General features: G+C 45.5%; 1 protein-coding gene across 1 annotated transcript in view; it reads left to right on the top strand.

Annotated features, from left to right (window-relative positions):
• Window positions 1-664: 664 nt before the first annotated feature.
• Window positions 665-6,540, top strand: part of TIPARP (TCDD inducible poly(ADP-ribose) polymerase) — a 25,721-nt gene continuing 19,845 nt past the window's right edge. The window contains exon 1 of the mRNA XM_017734374.1: window positions 665-835. The gene's annotated coding sequence lies outside the window, so the exon portion shown is untranslated. The remainder of the gene's footprint in view (window positions 836-6,540) is intronic.

The raw sequence follows: 6,540 nt of genomic DNA, 5'->3' as shown, positions 1-6,540 counted from the left end.
AGGAGTGGAAATTTCCCGTGTTTTCTCTCGTGTTCTCCAGAGCTGTGAAAATCCCACTCGCCAGCCCCCACAGAAGAGCGTTTCTGTCTTGTTTTAGGCTTTTAGAGCCATTCCTAATCTCCGCAGCTCCACCCCAGCTTGGGGAGCCGTGCAGCGTGCTCTGCTTTTCACTGTTTGTCGTGTTCCCTCTGCAGTTTGTGGTGACAGCCCGCAGAGATTTCGGGGATTAACAGCAGCGTCCTGCACCAGTGGGGAGCGCTTGCCAGTGGGGTACAGGCGTTGTCCCAATGGCCTGGGCTGCCTGCAGCACTGCTTGTCCCCTGGACTGCCAGTTCTCTTCATATCTTTAACATTTTGATGTAAACTTCGTTTAGCAAAGCATGTATTTGTCTAAAATTTAATCCAAGTCATTTCCCCCATTTATTTCCCTCCAGTTACTAGTGTTCTCTGCTTCCAGAAAACACGAGGTGCATGCCATGAGGAAATGCTATGTGGAAATGAGAGTAAATTTAAATGAGGTTAAATATGATCAAAATGAATTCATTATGATAGAGCTTTATACAACACTTAAGTGCAGTAGGACTCTGCTTTTTGAGCTCATAATAAATTTCCAACAGAGCAGATTTTCAGATGCAGAGTGTGTTGATGCAGTGTGCTAACAGGATCTATTGATGTCATGTTATCTGCAGGCAGCTATGGGAGTTACACTTCTGCTAGCCAGACCTCCGTGCAGGCTTGGAAATCTCTCTCCTGCAGGGATTCCCAGGCTGGATTTGCAGACACACCAGCCCATCAGATGAAGCACAGGAGCTCTTGAGGAGCAGCAGGAACACCTGTGAGTACCATGGAGGCCATACCTGTGCACAGAGGGCAGGTGTGCAGTTCCCCAGCTGCCACAGCCAGGGAACCAACCTTCTCCTCATCATGGAATCATGGAATGGGTTGGGCTGGAAGGGGCTTAAAGCTCAGCTCATTCCAGCCTTGCTGTGGGTAGGGATGCCTTCCACTATCCCTGTCCAGCCTGGCCTTGGACACTGCCAGGCGTGAACCTCTCCTGAAGTGGTTTCAGCAGTTCCACTTCCACAGGTGGGAAATGCAGTTTGTCTCTTAGGTGGCATTCCCAAATGTGTGCTGAGGATGGCTCTTCAGCAAGAGTGGAGACCAGTCTTGGTTTCCTTGTAAAATGGGTTAAACCCCCAATGTCCCTGCCCACGGCTGGGGGGCTGGAACTGGATGGGCTTTAAGGTCCCTCCAAACCCAAAGCACTTTGTGATTCTAGTAGGAAACATCAGTAATTAATCAATGGTGCCAGTCATGTGAATTTTTTTTGTTAAAGAACATGCTTAGAGTTGTATAAAGTAGTTGGAAACTGTGGGGAAAATTAAGATTATTTCAGGATTTAGATAAGTCATTATCTCTGTCCTTGCCCAGATTTCTTCCTTCCTCTCATCTGGGTAAATTTGTTTTGTGTTGTGGTGGGATGTAATTAAGTCCTTTTTTTTGTGGTTTGGTTTACATGGGAAGGATGCTGTCATTTTGGAATGAAATCTGCCCAGTGACCATCTGTCTCCTCATTAGGATGAAACAGGACATTGATTTAGGCAGTGGAATGATGAAAGATTTTCATGAAAAACAAATGAGCGCTTTGCTTTTTTTAAAGCTCCTGGCTTTTTTTAAAGCCGCTGGCAAACTGTGGCTTCAGGCAGAACTCTGTGTACAGTGAGAGCTTCATACCCTGAGTGTTTCATAGATGCTTCCCCAGAAATAAACTGGGCCAACACTTTATTTATTTGCCAATAAATAAAACAATTCCAGGTTTTGTTTAAGGGCCTAGATTTGTATCTTGGCTAAATCCTTACTCAGAAGCTGTTGAGAATGTGAGACATCAGAAGCAGAGGAGCAATGGCTCCATGACCCGAAAGCGAAAGTTCTCCTGGTAACAGGAAAATGAATGCTGCTGTCTTTGTAACTTAGGAATTAGGTTTCTAGCCAAATTTCTTCTGAAGCACAGCAGCAGTGATAAATATTCTGAAAATACATGGATTGTCTTTACTGCTCTCACTTTTTCTCTAAATTTATAAGGTGGACTAAGCTGAAAAATTTAAATGAGGGCAGTGACCTTTCCTGCCAGGGTTTGTTTTGTGTATTTTATTGTTGTCACTTATGTGTGCTTAGACTCAAGACACCTTTGTGTCAGGTTACTGCAATCTATCATGCAGGAAGGGATTAATGTGCTGAGTTTGGGATCAGCTGATGGGAAATTGTTTAAATACAAAGGAAAGCCTCCTTTGGATGAGCATGACACTCATGAACTAAGCAGCTTCTCCGGAACTGTGTATGGGAACTGGGTGAGTGAGAAGCTTTCCAGTTCTCCTGTGTGCTGTGCTTTTCCTGAAACATTCTGTGGTGTCTGAGGTTTAAAACTGGAGCCATAATCTGGCTGTGTTATTTTCCAGACAAATCAGTCCCTCCATGTGGTTTAGAATCCCAGAGTGGTTTGTGTTGGAGGGGACCTTAAAGCTCATCTCATTCCAAGCCCTGCCAAGGGCAGGGACACTTTCCTCTGGAATGTAGCCCCCAAAAGAGGTGCCTGTCATTTCTGAAGGCTGGGAATTGCTGGATTTCTGTGGCACTTGCTGTTGGTGAAGGCAGCTCAGTGAGTAGCATATGTGACCCATTTTTGATGTCTTGAAATGGTCTCATCTGCTCCAGTTTCCTTCTTTAGCGTTTTTAAGGTTCTTGTGCCTGTGGACCACGTGAATGAAATCATGTCTAGGAATAGATTCAGCCTTGCTCAGCATTTATTCTGGGAAGAGTTTGGAACTGACCACTTTTGAAAAGCAGTATCAGAGGCACTGTTTGGGAAATAACCACATTGCAAAGGCAGTCAAGCAGTCGTGTCCACGTGGGATACTGAGCTTGTGTCCCTTGAGCAGCAGCCCACAAGTGGCTCTGCCGTGGTCCTCACACTGGGGCTTTGTGGGGTGATGTGCAGTGGGATGATCCTGGTCCAGTTCAGCACTGATCCCTGTCAGTGGGAGGGAGTCAGGCAGATGGGATTTCTGAGCCTGGCATGTGTCATCCTGGCACCCACCCACCGCTGCTGCTCCATCCCTCAGCAGTGTGGGAGGGGTTCAGGGTGCTTGGTGCCACTTCCCACCTGTGCCTTCTCTGGGGTTCCCTATTCCTGCAGCCTGGAGCTTGGCCAGCACCTGGACTTGAACCACAGGAAAATTTAACCTAGTGTGTAATCAGAAGAGTTGACCATCCCTGTGCTGGTGGTTCCTAAAATGCTAATACCTAAAGTAAGAAGGATGAACGAAAACTGAAGTGCCATGTGAGGGATGTTTGGCTGTGGGAATAAAAGGGGGTGTTACTGACTACTCATCTCCTGGAACAGTTGGAGATTAATGCATCCACAGAAAACTTTGTGTTTTCCAGTTGGCCAATCAGGGCTCAGTTTGAGCCTGCTTAGAGAAAATTCTGCCAAATATTTTCCCAATTTAAAAAGCCACAGGAAGTATGAAAGACAAAAAGTCGTGAACAGAATGAACGTAGCAAGGCAGTGTCCTGTACCCTTCTGGAATGCTGAATCCAGCAACACACAGATGGGTGAATCCCAGCAATAAAGCATTTCTAGTGTGCTCCCACACAGAATTCTTGTGGAAAGAAATAATGTCCAAATGCAGATTCTCATTTGCAGAGCAGAGCATCTCCTCCTCACAGCACTTCAGGCTGTTTCCAAGAGCAGCTGCTGAGCAGAGCAGGCATGTGGCTGTTTCTGCATCATCCTAGGGCTGGTTTCATTTAGGTGTTCTGCAGCCTGGGTCCACCCAGCTGCTCCCTGAGCTTCAGATTTTGGTTCTTCGGTTCCTGCATTTTACAGGAAATAAGTGTTGTTGAATTTAGCATTGGTTTTGTCCGTTCAGTTACTTTATTCTCAGTTTAAGGTGTGTACACTCCTGTTTCCCTCCTTGCTGAGTCATGCAGAGCTTGGGAGGAATTCAAATTTGCGATGCCTCTCCCTCTTCTCTTGTAAGGATTGACCTTTTCCAGGGATGTCTACAGAGATCTTCATTTGAACCTTCAACTTCTCCAGGGTGCTGGAGCTCTCAGTGTTTTACTGGGTAACTAAAGGTTTGCTCCAGGGAGCAGCTCTTAGCTGGCTTTCAGATGTAAAACAGGACAGTGCTGTTACCTTCCAGGCATCCTTTTTTTAACGTGTTGGAAATTTTGGTTAAAGGATGGACTTTATTTGCATGTAGATAGTGAATTACCTGTTTGCTAAATAGAACTAGGTTAATTACATTATTTGGATGCAGATAGTGAACTGTCTGTGTGCTAGGTAGAACTAACTGGTGATTTTAGAAAATATTTCTATTTTAGTTGGCCAACACTGCATTGTAAAGGAACATTCCTGTTTTGTTTAGTTTAAAAAGGAGTTGGCCTAAAGGAGAAGGACCAAAGCACTGCTGTCCACACATTACTGCTCACCTGGTGCCAGAATCCACCTGGGAAGTGTTCCAGAATTATCATTATCCTTGAAAAGTCTCAAAAGTTCAGTGGTGTTTTAGGAATCAGTTTGTGTTAGTTAAGCATTGGTAAGTGTTGCTTTGGCCTTAACTAAATTTTCAGGGTTTACATGGATTTAAGAGACTTCCACGAGAGGGTGCAGCAGCTCAACAAAATCCCATCTAAACCAAAGGAGCCTGTCCCCACTGTGGGCATATTTTGACTCATTTCATGTATTAATTTGTGTATTTACATCAACTTCCAGATTGGATGGGTGCTTCAGCAAATCAGTTTAATGTCCCAGAGTGTCCCTCCATTCTGGTACTTTCTGGTGTACAGTGTTACCTGGTCTCAGTCTATACCTGATTCCCTGCAAATGCTCACTGCATGCATTTTAAAAATAAAACGTAGGGCTTTTTAAAAATATTATTGTTTTAGTTTGGAAGCATCATTAATTTTCCCCTCAGACAGGTCCAGCGGCAGAAGGAAACTCCACCTAGAAAACTGAGTTCTGGAGAGACTGCTGACCTGAGTGTGTCTCCTAGAACTTGTTTCTGTTTCTGTTCTGTGCTAAATGATTTCTGGTTCCATAAGATAGGACTCCCTAAGTGGGGAGCTCTCAGGAGTGACTGAGCTCCAGCTGGACGGTGCTGCTGTGCTGACATCCTGAAAGCACAGAGGTGCTGTCTGCTCACACAGGCCAAGGGTCAAGGTCCGTTCCTCTGGCTGCGGCACTAAAGTACCTCTGCAGAAATGATTAACTCCTAACAAAATTTCCAGGCAGAGAGCCCACCTTGGAATCATGTGTTCCCTGTCCGAATTCATCAGTCCTAAATCACTTCCTGAGATAAGATTATGTGATAGTGAAATAACCAGAAGTGGGGTGATGCTCACGTATAATACATGATTATTTTTTCCTGATAAATGCTGTTTTCACCAAACTTGAGGTATATTCAATAGAAGAAACAGCACGCTGTGCTTTCAAAACTTTTAATTACAGTACAAGATATTAAAAGAGGGAGAATTTGAGACCAAGGAAATGAATCTGGTTACTGCCAGCTGCAGATGTAAAAGTTGGGTCTGGATTTAGAAGGTTCCATTGATGAATTGGAACCACTCGAGTTTTGAGACTTTTCTTTTGAGCAGTGTAAAAGAGAAAAATAGGAGGTTTACTAAAAAATCCCCTCCACACAGTGAATATGTCAGGTAACCAGCAAGAAAATTTTTATTTTAAAGATTAGAGCCACCTTCTTCCATTTACCTGCTGTAGATTATCATTTATAAACAGATACGGTCTGGAGATGAATAGAATTAAATTAATGAATAGAAATTAATTAATAAATTAATTTAATGAATAGAAAATTTCATCTTGACATATTTGGACTGTGACGTTTCTGCTTTCCTTGTCTTGAGGACCGACCACAGCAGGTGGAGCCCAGTAGGTGTCAGTCCAGCCAAGGCTTCCTGAGTACAGGTGTGACTAAACCTCTGCTGCCCTCCTGCCTCTTCTTTCCCATTAGTGAAACCTGGCTGGCATCATTTCCCCGTCACAGAGACACAGCCAGCACATCAGAGATTACCTTTTCCCTTCTGTTAACTTTTAATAAATGTCTGCATCGCTGACCTTTCCTTTCCCTGGGTGCTCACCTACCCTGGCTGGCTGGCAAAGGGTAGAGCTTGCAGTGGTATTTGCAGGGGATTAGCATTTGTCATCAAGCATTGGTATGGAAAAGCACAAATCCAGGCACTGGGAGCTGCCTTGAGGAGAAGAATTTGGGAGCTCAGCGTGACCAGACCTGGCTGGGTGCACTGGGCTGAGCCCCCAGAACCTCCCATGCCCTGGGCTGAGCCCCAGCGGGGGCAGCAGGGGAGGGGAATTCTGCTCCTCTGCCCCCTCAGGTGAGAGCCCACCTGCAGAGCTGCCCCAGCCCTGGGACCCAGCACAGGAAGGACCCGGAGCTGCTGGAGAGCGGCCAGAGATGCTCCCGGGCTGGGGGCCCCCTCGCTCTGTGCCAGGCTGGGAGAGGG

The sequence above is a fragment of the Corvus brachyrhynchos genome, unplaced genomic scaffold (assembly GCF_000691975.1).
Source record: "Corvus brachyrhynchos isolate BGI_N302 unplaced genomic scaffold, ASM69197v1 scaffold544, whole genome shotgun sequence".
Taxonomy (NCBI): domain Eukaryota; kingdom Metazoa; phylum Chordata; class Aves; order Passeriformes; family Corvidae; genus Corvus; species Corvus brachyrhynchos.
The sequence above is the reverse complement of the archived record's forward strand: the minus strand, read 5'-3'. Positions and strand labels throughout refer to the sequence as shown.